Source organism: Mustela nigripes, chromosome 15 (genome assembly GCF_022355385.1).
Source record: "Mustela nigripes isolate SB6536 chromosome 15, MUSNIG.SB6536, whole genome shotgun sequence".
In the NCBI taxonomy this organism is placed as follows: Eukaryota; Metazoa; Chordata; class Mammalia; order Carnivora; family Mustelidae; genus Mustela; species Mustela nigripes.
In genome coordinates this window covers 51,598,718-51,619,392 of record NC_081571.1, presented here as the reverse complement: position 1 = coordinate 51,619,392, position 20,675 = coordinate 51,598,718, and the positions used below count along the sequence as shown (strand labels likewise).

Here is a 20,675-nt window from a genome sequence, read left to right as displayed (position 1 = left end):
CAGATCTCTTTCTGCCTCTTCCTCTTACCAGGACACTTGGGATCGCATCTCAGGCCCACCATTAGTTAGCCTGAATGATCTCCCTATCTCAAGATCCTTAATCATATCTGCAAAGTCCACTTTGCCATGGAAGGTAACATTCATGAGGTCCAGGGATTGGGACATGGGTCAAAGATACTTGACTGACTGGTTCTTGAAAATAAATAAGTAAATAAATGGAATTTACCAAAAATGACGTGAAAAATTATTACAGTCACAAAAACATGGACAACTCATTCTTTGAAGAAGTGGTTTGAACTGTTTCACAAATGTTTGCGTGAAGCAAACAAAAAAAGTAACGTACCTTATTTGTTTATATTATTCCATGCCAAAAAATTAACCTTTCCACACATATCTTCAAAAAAAAAAAAAAAAAAGGAAAAGAAAAAGGAAAGAAAAGAAAAAGAAAAACGTGAACCGTGCACTGCATTCCTTGGAAAGTGAATGGAAATTCACAGATCTCCCTTTGTACTTCATTGGATTGTGCTTAGAATGGGTTTTTGATTAAAAACTATGGCTTTTTCTTTTTTAAGTGTGGGAAGATGATTACCAAAGATTGAGCTTCCAAATTAATTTTATTCCTAAATCAGGATTATTTTTAGACACAAAATAATGACTCTTTGAATTTGAATAGGGCGTAATCAGCTCACTTCCCTTCCCCCATTAAATCTAATTAACCCTCACAATAGCTTGGTGATGTTGTTAAATATTATGCTTTCCTTTTTCACAGAGGGGGAAATGGAGCACAGAGAATATAGCCATTTGCTCCTACACTGTCTAAAAGCAGTGGCATCCTTCATGGTTTCTCACAGTCACTAAAACATATTGTCCCCTGTCACACCTGAAAAGCTAAGAGAATAATGCTGACGCCCATCACACAAAAGGAAAGGGAGAAGCAACTCCTTTCTTGACTGCACCGATTGATATTCTTTCTCAGTACAAGGCATACTGTACCGAAGAAACTTCAGAACATACAGAGAATATGTATGATGCTCAAGTGAGCGACGACAGCTAATGAACAGAGTACGACGTTGCCAGTTAGCATATCCACCTTCTAACAACCCACTTCTCAGTGGCCAGTGTGGATCCCTGAATAAATAACAAATATCTTTTCCTTCACTCTTCCTTCCTGAAGTATTGGAGTAATGGTAGCTTGTTCCTACCTAATGCATAGCACGTTATTTGGTTAGTAAGTTTAAACCACTTTTATCTCCGGAGAAGTATCCATAAAATACAAAAAGGATTTTTGTTTTTTAGTCTTGAGAAAGTTCAATTTTTATTTATTCAGCAACATTTATCTACAGTCTCTGGCACTGTGAAAAGCACTAGATTAGAAAGATAAATTAAAACATGGTTTCTGCCCTCAAGAGGCTCACTCTCTTGTAGGTGAGGGAGGGGTGTGCATGTGTGAGAAAGAGAGAGAGAGATACCACGTTATGCGTATGTAACACACAGTATCATATCATATAAACAACATATAATAGGTAATAAAATGTGGGTAAGGCACTAAGAAGGTATACTTATATCAGAGGGAAATGTTACCAGTTTTATTTAAGACCAGTTTGAGAGTAGATAGTGCGAAAGAGAACAAGTATAAAGGAAAAGAACTTTAAGAAAATCTGTCCCAGAGAAGCTTTCTGAGCAAAGACCCAGAATTAGTAGGAAAAGCAGAGCATTGAGTTACTGTTTCCATTATCTATTGAAACTCATATACAAGGACCGGTGACATTTCTAAATTAAGTCTAGTAGGAACATATATGTATTTAAAATACGTGCTTTATTTGGTCATGAATTAGTTAAGATTCCTATTCTATGTACCATCTCGAAATTTCTTGAAGTAAATGCTATGAGGTGGGTACATGGAAAGAAATCAGCTGGCTAGGAGGAAGCCAGTGACTCACCCAGCATCTACATCCAGTTAAGTGATAAACACTTGCTATTTCTTTGTGAAAGATTGGCTCTGGAAATTCGGAAACTTTAAATACTCATGCTAGCAATAGAGATAAAGGGGAAGTGACTGTTGATCTTCCCCAAAGAGAAGTTTGGGGTAATTTATAGAATTACAAGGTAAATTCAACACCGGCGTGGCCCTGGCTTGAGTTAGATCTACAGACACCGTCTGTGTGTTGTAAAGTTGGGTTCGCAAATGCTCCAATCAGTTAAAAAATACCGTTCATCACAAGAGCAATTAAGCTTCACTAAAACATAAAAAGCTTTGAAATTATAAGTTATGCATAGGAAGCGCATGACAATTGGTAGGTTGTAAATGTCAGGGTCTGAGGTTGATCTATGAAACCAGTGTTTATTATTGAGTAAAGGTGGTTTAAAATTTTAAGTAGTGTTTTCCTCTGCATGATGTTAATATGGAAGGCACAGCCACTGGCCTCCTTCCTGTGGCAGCATCTCTTCTCTCTAGAACTGAAGTGACGTGTAGAAAAGAATGTCTGTTCAAGGCAAACACACCTGCTTGAATGGAAAGAAAATCTGGTAACGAATATCCCTATCCAGGGACGGATGAGGTGAAAGCGCCAGGATGTGAGGGACAGACGTTCGGATGGAGGCAGGTTTGCTGTAACTCTCTGCTGACTTCCAGGGATTAAAGAATGTCAATAAGAACTTCATGGTGTTGGGGCGCCTGGGTGGCTCAGTGGATTAAAGTCTCTGCCTTCGGCTCAGGTCATGATCCCAGAGTCCTGGGATCGAGCCCCACGTTGGGCTCTCTGCTCAGCAGGGAGCCTGTTTCCTCCTCTCTCTCTGCCTTCCTCTCTGCCTACTTGTGATCTCCGTCTATCAAATAAATAAATTAAATCTTTAAAACAAACAAAAAAAAAAGAACTTCATGGTGGATACGTTAGCCCCCCCAGTAAAGAACACGAGATCATTGTACAACTCATTTAATAGTCAGTTAATCAAAGGTAGCAATCCAACCGGACATAAACTCTGTCCCTCAGAATGGCTCTTCCCTCCTGCCACCCCACTAGAGTAATATTTGTCGATTTGAGGATTGATGAAGCCTTAGAGGCTCAGCATGTGAATTCCATTCTCTCTTTCACGGGCACATCTGTCTCTTCCCTTCACCACTGACCCTAAGCAGAGGTAATCATACCTTCCTTTATCCTGATAACTATCAGAACCTTTTTTAGAGCATTTACCATTCTTTCTTGCATGTAATAATGCCAGTGGGGGGGGGGGGGGGGCTGGTTTGCTCCATTAAGGGGAAATGGGGCAAGTTTTATTAGAATTGAATGTGTAGATCGACTTTTGTTCTTCACAGATCTTTCTGCGTGAAGCTGTTATATTCCGATATCAATCCCACAGAGAATGGCTTGTTTCCACTGTCATCTTTTGGTTGTTTTATGCCCAAACATGTAGTAGAGATCTGGAAACTGTGTGTAGTGTGTATGCGCAGGTGGGAAATATCTCTGAACTGAAGTCGATTTCAGGCTCCAGAAATTTCCAGGATCAGTGAGAGTATTCCGAAGACCTACACCTCAGTAGATGCTCAGTTTTAGCTTTTCTCCCTTGCTTCTCTCCTCTCTGCTTCACCCCCTCCCCTGCTCCATTCCCGAAGATTTGGAGGAGGTGGGTAGCTATCGTTTTTGAGTGATCGTCATCATGATGGTTATGCTAGGCCCCAAACATCCATCTAGGGCTCTTACATAAGAGTGGTAGAAGACATGACGTAATAGAGATTTTATGGGCTGTTTATATGATGACATAGAAAATACAGTATTATTAACAGGAATCATCAGCAGTCAGATAGATGTAATCTGTCCCAACCAGTTGGATGCTGCCGCCACCCGTCTCAGTTACAGTTTATTTCTTACCAACATGCCCGAGATGTTATGTAGCTGTATACATCAGGAAGCTCCAGTTTTAATAGTGTGACTGCGCAAATTATGACACATTCCGAATGTGAATCACATTTCGCATTTGGACATGACAAAGTTCTGTGTCACGAATTTTTGTGGCAAGCAGGAGGAACCTTCTTGCACTGTGATGTTTTATTGTCGGCTATAGAGTGCTACGGTGAACGCAGATATTTAAATGCACACGGTTGCCAGTGTTAGCTGTGATTTTCACAGAATCTTTCTCCGGGTATAACTATATCTTTGTCATAAAAATAAGAACACTTCTTGTTTAAACCTTTTGCCTTAATGGAGGAAAGCCCCGAAGTTGTCGGGATCCGAAACCTCTCCAAAAGCCGAGGCAGAACTGGTCCTTTAGGGAGGGATAGAGCATTTCCAAATGTAGGAAGACATTTCAGAGCTGAGGGAGATGTAAGCATCATCAGGTTTAGTTCAGCGTCTCACTTTCCACGTGTGGAATTGGAGGCCCCAAGACAGCACGGTGACAATGGCAGACGTGGGCATATACCCGGGGCTCTGCAGTCCTGTCCCGGTGTCTTTCTGTGGGCAGCAGGTGCTACCAATGGGTGGAGCAAGAGAAACGCCAGTGATTAAGTGAGGAAGGCACTTAATTCATTACCAGTTAAGCAGAAGGCTTCTGTCTGGGAAATTCCCACAACACTAGTATGACTGCGGGAGCGAAGGGAGACTGAGGAGAGGCCCGACGGAGGACCTTGCTGCCAACTCCGCCATTCGGCAGTTACTCCTTCCCAGAGAGCTTCCTCAGCATCTTAGGGATCCTTGCATGCTCATTATTTATAGATAATATTGATTATATTATTTTAATTACCAGAGCATTCCACCGCTTTGCTGCTTGACTTACAGGGCAAAAATTACGATAATAGGTATGGACATTAATATGTGTAAATTTTAGTTCCCAGAGGGGCCTGCCTGACCTTGTGAGTTTTTTTAATCCATACTTCTTGGCAAATAAGTAACCGCAGGTACCTTTGGATTTCGTTTGGTGGCACGCTCTCTCCGGTGTTTGAGAACAGATTCGGAAAGTGGGCCGTAGTTCATGTAATCGTGAACCAGTTTGCAAGTTCTCTGTATTCATACTGAATTACAATGAGAAGAAGTGCCTGTAGGGTGTTGCTACATTTTAATTCCCTCCAAATTCACATCTTTTGGTATGTTATAATCCAGTTTCAGCTATGAAATTCTTTAATTACTTCCACCACCTCCTCATAGCTTGGTGACAGTTATATGCACTTGAAACTTGTATGCCATCTTTCCCATTGACCTTATTAAAGACTTTTGGTCTCATTTTCTTGAATTTTCCATTACCCAAAATAGCAGCAAGAAACCTCATGATGAAAGTGTTTCACATTCCTGTATCAGCTGATTTTTGTCTCTAGTATTGCTTCTGTCACAATAGAGATGATTGGGGCAGAGGTGGTTTAAAGAAAGTTATTTTCTGCAATTATTTCCTTAATTGTAGAAGAATTAGGTCTATAAATCATGCTGAGTCATAAAGGTCACCACTTAGGAGACATTTTTCTATTAAAAGTCCAAGAATGTTTTGTTTTTGCTTTTGTTTTTGTTTTTTTCCTAAATATTTTATTTATTTGACAGAAAGAGAGCACAAGCAGGCAGAGCATCAGGCAGAGAGAGAGGGAGAAGCAGACTCCCTGCTGAGCAGAGAGCCGGATGTGGGGACTGATCCCAGGAGTCTGGGACCACAACCGGGCAGAGGCTTAACCCTCTGAGCCATCCAGGCACCCAGGAGTGTTTTGTTTTTACCAACATGTGACACAGAAGCACATTCGTGTCTTTCTGAAAACCCTACAGAAGAACAGTGTGTGTCATCTATTCTTTGTTGATTCCTGGGATCTTTTCCCCACTGTAGTGAGGTGTGGCGCTATTATGAAATAAAACATTTCTGTTTTATTAACTAATTTTATTTTTAATTTTTTTAAAGATTTTTTTTTTTTTTAATTTAAGTAATCTCTACCCCCTAGTGTGGCACTTGAACTCACAACTCCAAAATCATGAGTCACATGCTCTACCAACTGAGCCAGGCAGGTACGCCTTATTAACTAATTTTAGCATGACCGAGAAATATTAGTTTAGTATTCAGAAGGACTTCTTTTGAAAATCCAAAAATTCATGGAGACTGAACAACACACTTGGAGATAGCACACAGGCTCACAGAAGAAAGTTGAAGAGAAATTCGGACATCAATGACAATGTGAACACAACTTAACAAAATTTGTGAAATGCATCAAGAGAAGTGCTTAGAAGGAGACTTATAGTATCAAATATATTTATTAGCAAATAAGAAAGATCTCCAGTAAGTAATCCATGTTAGGAACTCAATAAGGTTCCTTGTTAGGAAACCAGAAAAAGAAGAGCAAACTAAATCCAAAGTAAGCAAAAGAGAAATAAGAAAATGAGTTGTTTGTAATCCAGGGCTTTATAACATTTTTCACGTAATTGTTATTTTTTTTTTAGGTTGGTTACAAATATTTAAAATTACACAGTCTGGAATCATGAGTTCTGTTGGGGGAAGCTACTTAAACCATAGCTTTTTATAGAGGTTTAAATTGTGCAGTGTACATTACTCTATCACGTTCCCCTCCTAGTTAAACCTGTTCAGATGTAGAACTTGAAAGTAATTGTTGTATTGTTAGGACACGTGAGGAACAAGGATGTGTAGAAGTCATTAATGAATAACACGAGTGAAACTGTTTCCTTGTATGAAAAAAATATGTGTCTCTGAAAGTACCAGTACAAGCCATCTAGAAGAGCCACGTTCTCTTTTAGTCTTTCATAGTACTTTTCAGTGAATATATTTGGAATGAAAAATAGGCTAATCATGGTTGTCTTCTAAATACATATTTGAAAGATGTAATGACTAATATGGGGACCCAATCAAAAATCGTAATGTATTCTTGAATAAGTTGGGAATACTGCTCAGGATAATAAATCTGAAGGGGACTTCCCTGGGAGAATGCTGGATGTGTCAGTACTATCTTGATCTTCATTTATCAGTCATGTTTGCAATGTCATCTTTCTAGTCATGGAGACTTCTCTGTCTGTATGTGGACAGTGAACTGACAGTTTCGATATATTCTCACCTTACTATGATTTTTCTCAGCTGACCACTAGATTTTCATAACAGCCCTGGATTACAAACAACTCATTTTCTTATTTCTCTTTTGCTTACTTTGGATTTAGTTTGCTTTTCTTTTTCTGGTTTCCTAACAAGGAACCTTATTGAGTTCCTAACATGGATTACTTACTGGAGATCTTTCTTATTTGCTAATAAATATATTTGATACTATAAGTCTCCTTCTAAGCACTTCCTAGTAATTTCCTTAAAATTAGCTATTTATTATGTTTCTTAGTACAGCACTAGGTTACCTAAGGTAGGCTCAGTATCCTCATAATTAATATATTTCCTCTAATCTGTTTTAAAAGGGCAATAAGATAGTATGTGATATCTTTATCCAAAAACTGTCTACCGGTTTGAGTCACATGTACTCCATGAAGCCTATTGTTAAGAAGTCATTGGGGAGGGGTTGGGGTGGTTCCTGGGTGGCTCAGTCCATTAAGTGTGGGAGTCTTGATTTCAGCACCTCTTGATTTCAGCCCAGGTCACAATTTCAGGGTCATGAGATCGAGCCCCACCAACGGCCTCCATGCTCAGCAGGGTGTCTGCTTGGGATTCTCTCCCTCTCCACCCCACCCCCCAACTCATGCACTCTTAATAAAGGAAGGGAGGGAGGAAGAAAGGAAAAAGGAAGGAAGGAAGGAAGGAATATCTTAATAAAAAAAAGTAATAAGTAGCTGGAGGGCTGCAGACCCTGCTGAGACCCACTCTCTACTTGTAGCCATTGTCCCTGTTTGAATTTTCACTCAGTTTAGTCTCCTTTTTCAGGCAAGTTTCTTTGTCAGAAGTAATGGAAAGTGACTGAGTCTGGCCAGCTTGAGCAAAAGGTAAATTTGTAGAAAAGGACAGGAGGTGGGTTACGAAGTCAAAGGGAAGACAGTGGAACTGGGACGCAGGAAGCGTGGGAAGCAGGACAGCACCCAGGGTCCCGGAGTGGGATCGGATAAAGCAGGTGCAGGCCTCCAGCGACTCAGCTCTAGCTCCTTGGCATCACCTCTCAAAACCATAATAGAGCCCTTCAGACTCTGCCTGATGGGCCCTAGCCTGGCCCAGGTGCCCAGGCTGTGAGGTAGGAAGGTGCCTTGGTCTACAGTCCCATTAAGACCACATGTAATGAGGAGTTTCCCAAAGGAGGAGGCGGGGCTGGTCCTAGACAGTCACTGGGAGACCCTGCTTCATCAACTAGCAGTACAGACTCAGCCTACGATTCTGAACTGCCATGAAAAGGTAGTTCATGAACTTTAATGTCATTACTTGGAACTTAGCTTTTCTTATAGTTTGGATGAAGATAATCTGCAATTAGTCACTAAAATAAGTGGCTTGTCTCAGGTCTTCTTTGCGATTACTGAGTGGCCAAATCATAAGAACAATGTTTAGTCAAAATAAGACTCCAGGGCGCCTGGGTGGCTCAGTCGGTCAAGCGTCTGCCTTTGGGTGAGATCATGATCCCAGGGCCCAAGGATCAAGTTCCACATGGAGCTCCCTGCTCAGTGGGGAGTCTGCTGCTTCTGCTGCCCCTCCCCCCAACTTGTACACACACACACACATGCGCACTCATTCTCTCTCTTTAAAAAAATAAAGAAAATCTCTAAAACAAAACAAAATAATCTCCATTTTCCCTTAGAACTTTTAAGGGAAACAAAACATCCATTTCCTCAGAAATCCTACTTTGCACTTGATCTTAGCCAAAAGGCTGAAAAGTAATCAGAAATCCTACTTTGAATCACATATTTAAAGATGTGGCCTTTAAAACCGAATACACATAGTTATTGTGATAAGATACATAAAATAGAGCAGAGGAACCTCCTATGAAACAACAAAAGCTTGAGCCAACAAGCTTGGGTTCTGGTATAAATTTGTCATTTATACTAAATTAGTCTATGCTTCTCACATTTCAGTATTTCTATTAAATGAATGAATAAATGGTGTCTGACCCAAACTATTCAAATTAGGTCTTGGGAAGAGTGCAAAAGAGACAATACTCTTCTTAGTATCACCTTGAATGAAAGTATTTCCTAAGTTCTAGATATTAGCCCACAACCATATGTCAGCTTTTCATAAAAGGAATCTTTACTTCCTCCTAAAAGGTTGGTTCTCTGACACACCCAGCATTTGTTACAGCTTCAGATGAAGCTATAGTTGACTTCAGCTCTCTTGAGTCCTTCTTAACCTAACAGTTTAGAACCCGGAACAGGTGAGTATCTGTGGGTAGGCCTGTGGTTCAGTACGTGAGGTAAATACGTGCTCCAGAAAGAGCACATGTTACGCCTCAGCAGAAGTCATAGCTTTGTAGGATATAGATGGAACCAGTTTACTCCAGTTTCTGTGAAGGCCAAATAAACAGAGGGGTAGCTCTCTGTATGTCACCAGTTTTGTATGGTCATTAAATCTTTTCTCCTCATCCTGCAGTATGTTTGGACTGCCTTCGTAAAGGGACATGTCAAATTACATCCTTTTGAAAAACAGTGATTTAAAATCACCCATAAAATTAAATTAACATTATTGTAAAATTGAAATATCTCCAATTCCATCAATTTTCTCATTCCTCTGTTCTTGGCCTTTTTTCCTCAAAAGACTCTAAAGAAAAAAACATGGCTTTCCTTAGAGTTTGCTGTTGATAGGGATGGTGAAAGAAAATAGCTTTTTATTATTTTTCACCTGCGACCTGAATTATTTTGTACTCTTTGAAGAACGCTGTAGCTTAGCTGCAAGAACAGACTGATTTCTTACAGTGAAAGTAGCTTACAGTAATCTTCCCCAAAGTTTACAGGCTGTTAAGGATTTATTTGGGAAAGCGAAGGAAGTGTGGAATTAGGAGTTTGGAGGCTAGGAAACAAAGGCCAAAGGCGACCCTGTTGAGAACAGAAGGAGATTGCTGCCACCTAGAGGTAGAAGTTGGTAAATTCTGAGACCACTGAAAACTGGGAGAAGGATCTGGAGAGTAGGTATTCATGTAATAGTATAAAACCGAAATGCTGCCAGTGGGTTCAGTCTCTAGACTAGACTCTTCTGTCCCCTTCCTTCTTGGTAGAGCACCAATGTTTCCTATGAAGTATTGCTGACCCTAGCAGATTTTTCTCCTTCGGCAGATGTTAACCTTGTTTTCTGTCATAAAATCATATGTGAGGTCATCAGAAATCTTCCTCCTATACAATACAATCTCAGTTATTTGAAGGAGTCATTATTACCCAGCCTCACAGAGAATGTGTTTTCCCCATAATGCACACTATCTCCAGTGTTACACCAGGAGTTCCTGGAAGGCTACCTTCTCACTGACTCGTGTGGCTGAGGCTCTCCGGTCTGTCAGGAAAGTGCAGTGAGGAGAGGAACCTTTGAGATGAGAGCAGAAAGTTTTGGGGACATCCTCCAGAAGAAGAGAGCCAGAAACTTCCCAAGTCAAGCTAAAACCTAATCCAGCACCGCACCAGTCTCAGTAATAGGCAGTTTGGCTCATTTTCATTTTGGTTCTTAGGAACTGACTGTACATAGCCCTGACATTTAAAAAAAATTATGCCATGAGGACATGTTTAATAGAAAAGCTTCCCTCCTAAAGAAGCCTCGACAGCCGGAATGTGCCGCCACACTGGGCTTGCGATTCCCTCTTTTCAGGACCTCCTAGTGCACAACCCCAGGGGGCACTACGCACAGCGTGAGCTGTGTGAACGAGTGCCTCCTGCAGTACTGAAGAAACACAGAACCTGACCGCGGAAGGTGCAAAAATAGGAAGAGAATATGTGTGTGAATTTCCATGTCCGCTCCTCTCTCTTCTCCTGAATGGGAAACTTGATTGAACGTGGTTGATGATTGTGATGATGGTGTTCAGGGGGAAAAGGGCTTCCAGAAAATACCCGAACATATTGGCAATACCTTTTAGAAAATGAGGATAGCAATCAGCGTGTTCCCTGTTTATTTTAAATCCTCTTGCCGCCTTAGCACACGTTAACGGAGTCTGTTCCCTGCTTAGCTCCCTGGTGGGCCTTGCTGTCTGTGCCTTTCTCTTAGCCTGTATTCACTTTTAAGCTGCAATTTAAGCATTTACTTTCCGTATCACTTTTATATACCTGGACGTTTCTGAAATTGCCAGAAATTTTTTTTTTTGATTCAGTAGTGTCATTTTGCCAGAATATTTTCATTCATTTGTTTGTTCCTTCCTTCCATAAAATTACGGCAACCACTTGCCTCCACTCTGGGGATGTTGTATTTGAAAAGACAATGCAGGGCCTCTGCCTTCCTGGAGCTTAGCATGTAGCAGAGGGAGATGGACAACCAGCAGGTGTCTGGTAGTGATGAGGACGCTGCTGAAAATGCAACAGGGATATGCATGGAGATGACTGGAATGCCATTCAAGGGCTTGGTCGGAAAGAAGCCTTTGAGAGGCGGTGACAAGGAAGCTGGTTGCTGGGTGAGAAGGAGCCAGCTGCATAAGGATCTGGGGGAAATTATTCCAGGTGCTAGAAACAAAGGCCCCGGGGTGGGATCGAATTTGGAACATTCAAGGGACATAAAAAAGTGAGTGAGGGGTGGGTCTAAGATAAGCTCAGAGAGGTTGGCCAGGACAGAAGCACACAATATCCAGTCAGTCTGAGCCATGGGAGTTAACGAAATGATCAGATCCCTCTTTTCAAGACCCACTCTGGCTGCTCTGTGGAGAAAGAATTCCAAGAGTAGAAGCAGGGGAATGAGGAAAGGAAGCTGAGGCAGTGAGTGGTTGAGGAGAAATGACGGTGGTTTGGAGTGGTATCAGTGGGGGCAGAGAGAGATCAAGTTAGGTTATGTTTTGAAGGCAGAGTCAACAGCTTATTGCTTACAGAAGGAAATGAGGGAAAGAGAAAATCAGAGATGACACCCAGGGTTTGTCTGAGCTTTTTGTTGCCAAGAGCTTGAAGAAGAAAGCAAGTCTGTAGGTACCGGTGTGGGCACCATTGGCATAGGAATGCTATTTCCTGAGGGGTGTGTGTGTGTGTCTGTATTCGATGATGAGGAACAGCAGAGTTTTTGAGGTGAAGAAAATCTGATGTTAAAAATTTTTGTAGAATATCAATCAGTTGATATTCTACAAAGAGATGTTGAGCTACAGATCGCCCCGGGTCAGTCAGACCGAAGCTGTGGCATTGCATCTAAGGCAGCCCGTCAGGGGTGGGTGCCTCGGTTACGTTCTAGTCCATATGTTCGCCCCACCTCTCATCCTGTCAGCCGCCCCTCATAAAAGGCCACCTGCCCCAGTATCCAGTCCAGAGCTTCTTGGTGAGGCATCTGACCCCAGCTAAATAAACAGATCTTACTTAATACATGAAGGCATCTTTTTTGCAAAACACCAGGTACCCTGACTTTTCCAGACCAGCACTGGAAAAGAATGTGTTTGTTCATATTTTCCAAGCCCAGTTTTCTGCCTGTTTCCCGTCCACGCCAGAAGCCTCATAGTCACTCCCACTCGGTCAGAACCAGCATCCATTTGATTACCCAAACTAGCATTTCTCCTTCTAAATATTTCTTGGCAATGTGGGCTCTTCATCCTAACACTGGCTTATCATCTCTTGCCCAAAATACTAATCCGCATGCCTAACCGGAGCCTTTGGATTCAGATTCCTTCTGCCCTGCCCATATGCAGTCTTTGTCATGCTTGCAATGATGTCTATAAACGGAAAGGTTGTTGCTCTTCTCTTCACAATTCCGCTGGACCTTGTCATTGTTCCAAAGTCCCAAGCCCTTAGCATAGCTCATGAAGTGTTTTGCAAGACAACTCTGACTGTTTCCCCACCTCTGTGGACCCTGCGTTCCAGCCACACTGAATGTGTGTTTTCCAAAAATACCTTGTTCACCAAGAAAACCAATTCTGAAAGGCTTAAGAATTCTCCTCAGTGCAGTCTTCGCTCCAGTCCCCCAGTCTGTCAGCCTCTTCCTGTCCGATCCTCGAACGCTCTGTGAACCAGATTATCACCCTCGTCATGATTTATGGTCACCATTTCGTGTGTGTATGCGTGTGATGATCTTCCAACCTTGTCATCTCCAGAGGGAGAAGCACCCCTTCTCCCATCGTGAGGACCATCATTTCCTGGCTGCCAGCTCGGGGCGTGGCATGGCAGGCTGGAGCATATATACGGATCCACAAAATAAATCATCTCCTCAACCTCCTCATTTTGATGATGGGAACACCGAGGCCCGGTTGAGGCTTAGTTTGCACAGTGAATTTAAGCTAAGATCAGAACTTCCATCTCTGGACTTTGGCGGATTCCCTCTTCCCTTTTTCATGGCCATTTCCCATTCCTTATTTAGTATTTTATTTTATTTTTTTAAAGATTTTATTTATTTATTTGACAGACAGAGATCACAAGTAGGCAAAGAGGCAGGCAGAGAGAGAGGAGGAAGCAGGCTCCCCGCTGAGCAGAGAGCCCGATGCGGGGCTCGATCCCAGAACCCTGAGATCATGACCCGGGCCGAAGGCCGAGGCTTAACCCACTGAGACAGCCACCCAGGCGCCCCCTTATTTAGTATTTTAAAACGAGGGGAAATACTCAGATTCAGAGGGCAACAAGAATTTTTTCACGTTAGAAACGTCTTGAAACCTTGGTTACATCATTTCTACACTTTCACTGTTTGTGATTATAATTATGACATTCGACGAAATGTTTGAAGGATAATGGTAGAATGCCGACCTGAATTTCAGAGATTTGGGACCTGTTCTGTCACTCTCTAATTATGTGATCTGGGGCAAGATTGAGTCCCTCATGTCTGCTCTTGCCTATACATTTCACAAGAATGATACAAAAATAAATGGAAGAGATTATGTAGGAAAGCTCTTTATGCCCTGGAAGGCAAGATGTTACAGAATGCTTCGGTGGTATTATTTTCACTGTTCACTTTTGTCTTAAATGTAGCCTCCTTATTGATGTTTTAAAAATGTATATTTGATGGCTTTCCTTTTCTCTTGTTTCCACAAACCATATGATATTATAAGGGATTAGGGTTCCAATTCTTACCTCCACCTGACTTTTCCATATAGGCCCTTCCTTCTGATCCACTCGATTCTGAATTTAATTATCAGGCTTGCATTAACACCCTGTCTCTTTGCTTTCTTCCTGCCTAGCAGTTCTTCATGGCTGAGTGAAAAGAGCTTGATTAATAAAAGCTTGCCCTTTTATATTTCCTTGTAATTAGTCCAATAAAAAAGGGTCACCTCCTGGATGGGCTTTGTGTGGGAAATTTTTTTTTTTTAATTCTTTGTCCTTTGGATGTGCTAATTCGATGGCTTTTTTGTTTCTTGTGTATATGGATGGATTTGAAAATCAATCTTCTAGTTTTTATTACCATGCCTTCAAAGACACAGGCATCCACAAACATCACAACTCTGGAAATAGGATTTGGAACAAGATTTAAATGCGGGGTCTGTGGTTTAACGGGATTAAGGCATATGACATTCTCAGCTGAACAGAGAATAAATATCTTTTTCTCTTTAATCTGTTAGTTGGCTCAACAGGTACTGAATTTTAAGTGGTGCTGGGCAAAATGTCAATCCATGTCGGTAGAAAAAGTTAAATCGTCTCTCTCTCTCTAAGAGCTGAAAAGCTGGACCTCCCCATGATCATAGCAGCCATGGGCCCGGGATCCCAAAGCACACATCCAAAAGTGCCTCCTGATGAAAATAAGGGAAGATTGTTTACTCTGTAGGAAATGCCCATCAAAGCAAATCTTGTGGTGTAATTGGCCACAGAGGGAGATGGAGCCTCTGAGGTACTCAATGTAGATTTCTGTTCTCCAGTAATTTTTAAGACCTTTAAAACTGACCTGGGGTGAATAAATATTAAAAAAAAAAAAAAAAAATAGAAGTCCAGGGCACTCAGTGGAAAAAGCAGAGGCTTTGGGATCAGGGGGATGCTAGTTCAAATTCTGTCTGCTACATTTATTGGCTCTTTGGCTTGAGGGAATCATCATCCTCACCACCATTTTCCACTGAGGTAAAATGCAACAAAAATATCTCTTTCCCAGAGCTCAGCAGATTGAAACTTCATTGTATTAATTCAGGTTAAAGGTCTGGGCAGAGCAGGGTCATATATGTCAGCTATTATTTTTATTAAAATGCCAACTCCTAATTACCCACTTCCTCAAGGACAATCATCCAAACGTCATTTGTGTCTGACTTTGCCTCCTGTGGGTTATGTGCCACCTCATAACAGAGGGAACCAGCTACGGAATTAGAAAGGGGCACTGAAATCAATAATTTGCTCCCAGGCATGCCTGGTTATATTGCTGGTAAATAATTCATCCTCTGGTGATAGAGGGAGGTCTCCAAAGTGATTCTCCACAAACTCCTCATTTTTAACACTTCTCTCCAAAGGGAAACAGTGAAGCCTGATTTCCTCAGGAAACGGACAGTGTGCTTTGGTAGAACCGCCTTTCTGTGATATTTTATATTCCTGAGCTTCTTACAGCTTCACACAGTTGCATACGTATCCTTTCATTTATTCCTCATAACCATGCTGTGAGATGTCCTAAAACATACTATTACCTTAACCTTTAAAATGAGGAGAAGCAGAAGAGAGATTAAGGAGTCAGCCAGCTGGTTTTCGTATTTCCAGTGACCACATATTCCCTCTATAACCCTCGGCAAATTACTTAATATCTCTGTGCCTCGATTTCCTAACCTACAAAGTAAGGCTTGCTATTAACCCCTGTCCCATGGCTCTTGTCAGGAATAAATGCGCTAATACGTATAAAGCTCTAAAGGACAGTGTTTTGCAGACTCAAGAAATACGGATTATTATTATTTTGAGGAGGTGGCAAAGCTAGTTTTTTTTTTTTTTCAAAGATTCCATTTATTTATTTGACAGAGAGATCATAAGTAGGCAGAGAGGCAGACAGAGAGAGAGAGAGAGAGAGGAGGAAGCAGGCTCCCCGCTGAGCAGAGAGCCCGACGCGGGACTCAATCCCAGGACCTTGAGATCATGACCTGAGCCGAAGGCAGTGGCTTTAACCCACTGAGCCACCCAGACGCCCCCAAAGCTAGTTTTTGTAGAACTAGAGATATATATAGCCAATGTTACTTATCTCATTAATATCTAGAAATTGTTTTGTTTTGGCCTTTTTACAGATAACAAGATTGAGACCTAGGTGAACAGAATTCTCCGGTATGATGTATAAAACTGACCTTGATGCCTCTACTATGTCCCTTCTTTTCATTCCTCTTCCTTTACCTCCTTTTAAACGTTGATGTTCTTCAAAGTTCCATCTCCTTTTGTATAATGTCCTTTCATGAAAACAGCCATGTTCGCAACTTAACCCCCCACTTTTTTGCTGATGACATATGGCTTCCTCTTCGGGTCCCTATCAAGTATTTCTATCACAGCACTTCAGTGTGCATGTGTGTGCGTGTGCACGGCCTTTCTCTTTTGGGCCCCAAGTCCCCAGTACCTTGCAAAAACCATGGCCCGTACATAATGGGCACTCAAGAAATGTTTGAAGAAGGAACACTAGAAGGGATGGGACATGCATTCAAACTGAAGTGTTCAAATTCTTGTAGAATGCTTTCTGGAACATTTTAACAGGTTTTCCAAAATTTGCTCTGTTAAGATATTAAGATATTTGTCATTGGAAGTCTGACCTGTTTTGAGCACCTACTCTGCGCCAAGCCCTAGCATTTTTCACTGTTATTGATTCAGTTGTGTCTAATACTGGGAATATAAAGGTACCCTCGAGGAGCTTCTGTCTTTACAGGAAAAGTTCAAAGTCGTGAACAAGTTAGCAGGTATACTGCGGCTGTGTGCTGTTGGCCTTTTGTAAAGAGAATGTCACCTCTTTGTCATAGATAGGGTTTTCAGTACCTCACCAACTTAACATTTAGATATTGCCTCCTGTGTAGGCCTTCAGCATTAACATCATTTGAGGTCATGGAATTCATGAGTACAAGTTATTTACATTTTTAAACTTCATTTATCAGTTTTAAAGAAATGTGTCTGATCTCCATTGCTTTTGCCCCTTCCGTATGGTTTCCCATGTATATAAATTGAAAAATGACTGAACTAGTAAAATCCCATCATTGTTTGCCTGTGTACACATACACACACCTAATTGTGGTGATGCAGTATTTTTGTGTGTTGCTTTCATCTGTGAATCGTTACCAACCTGATGCTACTCCACTGTGAAGTGGTGTTGCCATGCTTCTTTCTCCCTGGGTTTAGAGACCCCTTCTGAAGGCGTCAGACATTCAGTAATGACATGGTTTTTTTTATTTTTATTTTTTTTTATATTTTTTTTTTTTTTTAAATATTTTATTAATTTATTTGACAGACAGAGATGACCAGTAGGCAGAGAGGCAGGCAGAGAGAGAGAGGAAAGGAAGCAGGCTCTCAGCGGAGCAGAGAGCCTGACGTGGGGCTTGATCCCAGGATCCTGAGATCATGACCTGAGTTGAAGGCAGAGGCTTTAACCCACTGAGCCACCCAGGCGCCCCGACATGGTTTTTTTTAAAGATTTTATTTATTTATTTGACAGAGAGATCACAAGTAGGCAGAGAGGCAGGCAAAGAGAGAGGGGGAAGCAGGCTCCTCGCTGATCCCAGGACCCTGGGATCATGACCTGAGCCTGAGGCAGAGGTCTAACCCACTGAGCCACCCAGGCACCCCAGTAACAACCCTTTATCTGGTAAAGGCAGCATCTGCTACCTGCTTAGTAGGACATTACTGTCCTTGAGAGGTAAAAATGATGTGCTTTGCATGATAACAAATGTCAAAAAAGGAGCATTTTCTTTTTCATTTCCACACTTGGTACTTGGGCTCAGTGAAACATAGTAGTTCTTGCACACGACGTTTTCACAAACTATGAAACCAGTCGTTGTCACAATCTGGGTTTAACATGATCTTTTTTGGGATATGTACTGGGGATATAATAATAGCATTTAATATTTGTAAATATGCATGATTATAGTTATATCGGTTAGAATATACCCTTCAGTCCTCGTTCCAGTTGACCTCCATGTCACATGATTTCCTACACTGGAGGAGGAAAACCAGAGCCTACTCTGTAGCTGTTGACAGAGCCCCATTCACGGTGAGTTGTGTCACAACTTCGTGATTCCTTACTCACAGCTGGGTGGGAGTAGAGTCACCTGTTTCCTACAAGAAAATATCCTTTAAGGGAATATGCATTTGCACTAGGCATTCACTGTTCCCTTATGTCTCCAGGGGTCAAAGAGCACATGCATAAAAATAACCCCACATTATAGACGATTTATGGGAAGGAGCCATATTTTTAAAACGAATACAGATGCATTAACTGCAACTTCTCATAAGGAATACATGAATAAGTTGTTTATTCGAATCAATAAATAACAGCTATTCTTGTAGGTACTCATAAAAAATGACTGATTATATTAGCAGGCCTTGGTCCAGAGGATGTAGCTGGCTAAGGCTAGAAGATCTGTACCTCTAGGGGCACCGGCATCTCAGGATTTAACACCAGGATGCATGAGTATCAGCATTTCTTCATTTCTGAAGAATGAGCCCTCCTTGAAGGTGAATTCAGGGGGCGACACTCAGAAAATAATGAGCTCAGATATTAAAGTAGAGGGACACACACACATTCACCTCTGCATGCATATCTAATTCTGTATTTGTAACTTGCATCTGTGTCTCACCCTGCAGTTTTATTTCTTCATCTTCTAATACAGATTTTGCAGGTGGTGACCTTGCTGGTGTCAGGCTCGCCCAAGGTGGACTTGGCTTCTCCTTTCCTTTCTGACCTTGTTCTTCTACACATTCACCCCCGCCCCTGCGGCCTCACAGCCGTTCTTCCTGTGTCCCCTGCTTTGGAGTGGCTCACCAGTGCTGCCGCCACCCCTCCCTGTACTAGGCCAACTCCTGTGGGGCGGACCCGGGCTCCAAGGTGTCCACCACCCAGCCCGCTTCCGCCCATTCTCCACTCCTCCCACTGGTTTGCCAAAACAGGTTCTATAAAAACCTGCCTGGAAGAGATACCTATCAGAAGGGCCATTCGTCTATTCGTTTAAAATCCTATTTCAGCCATTCTCTCCTGGGAAATTCACAACCCACCTTTGGGACATTAACATCAGGTAGTATTGATCCCATTTTGTCAGGGATGAAATGAAGGGTCCAAAATAGAGATTCAGGGATTCGTGCTAGGCAACGCAACCTTCGTGCAACAGAGCTGGCATATCTCGATCTTCCGATTCCAAATTTATCCCTGGATCACCCTAGCCCCTGCTGCCCAAAGTCAGACCTGAATTATTATTTCTGGAAGGAGAATTTAAAAGCAGACAAGCCAGGTCTATTTTATTTCAGTACAGAGATGCCTTAGATCTTGGTATTTGGGTTTGTTTGAAGTAAGGAAGCGTATCTGTAGTTGGCGGAAAGAAGAGCTTCCAGATCAACAAGAGAGGTTAGTAAGGTTCTTGAAATGGCTTTTCAAACCCTTTTTAAAGGTGTAGATTGATTTTCTCTCTGCAATGCTTGAAATACAATTCTGCCTCAAGGAATTAGTGAGTTAGAAGAACTCTCGATGTACTTTCTAGTCATGAATTCTCTCCTTTTCTTGAACACCACAACTTTCTTGGAAACCACCTTGGTGTTTTCTCATTGTCACAGAGGAACTTTTTAAAAAGGTGGTTATTATGAAATTATTGGTGGCTCTGAAGCAAGCTGTTATCAAAACAATTTTTCAAATGTGCTTCTAGGATCAGCTTTTTTCAGACGCACGTAAAATCTCTGCAAACCACGTAATACACATGCTCTATCCTTTGGTAGGTTTTTTAGAAGCCATTTCAAAGTAAGTTTCCATGTAACTTGAATCGAATGAGGAGACATTCCTTCCGGTACTTCTTTTCCCTCCTCTTGATTTCTAAATACAATATTGAAATTGTTATATAATCATATCGTAAGTCTTTAAGCAAAGCTAAATTCTCTGGTGCTTTCAGGATCTTTAAACAGTAGTCTATTTTATAGAAGATAGCACTGATCGGACAATAGAATTTAAGACTCTACATAAAAAGAGTTGATCCTGAGGAAAGTTATGGTAAACCCTTCTGCCAATATTCTGCGAGCGTGAGTCATGGTAACAACACCTGCCACATGCAGCTTGTAATTCAGAGAGAAATAGGCCCCTTCAAAGTCGCTCAGATTTTAGGCTCAGATTCCGGAAACAACATGCAGCCAGAGCTGAAGAAAGAGGAATCTGCTATCAAAAAAGGCTGATGTTCTCAGTCCACTGAAAATGTAACGTGCTCCTGCCTGCCTCCTATCTAGGGAGTTTTCTCATTTATAAGTGGAGAAACTAAAGGAACCGTACGGGCTTTTCTTAGAGAACAAAACAGCAAAGGAAGAATGGGGCTAATCGCTAACTTTTTTCCTTGTGCTGAGGAGAACCGTGAGTCTCCCTGACTTATTAAGAGGGTGGTGTGAAAGAAGTGAGAAATAGTCACCCCTGGGCGCAGTGGGAAGCTGAGCCATACTGAGTTCCTCACAGGGAGAGCTGACTCTTGTCTCTCCTGGCTGAAATGTCTCCTTCAAGGAAATATCTGATTGTACTACTTGAGCTCTCATTCAGAAGTATACGTCCTACCATTCCATATCCTCACTGCTAAGAGGGTTGGTATTAGTTGCTAACAG

The 20,675-nt window shown here is 41.7% G+C and overlaps 1 protein-coding gene across 3 annotated transcripts in view; it reads left to right on the top strand.

The window, feature by feature from the left end:
- The window catches only part of KLF12 (KLF transcription factor 12), a 429,124-nt gene that overhangs the window by 364,789 nt on the left and 43,660 nt on the right, over nt 1-20,675 (top strand). The window lies entirely within an intron of this gene.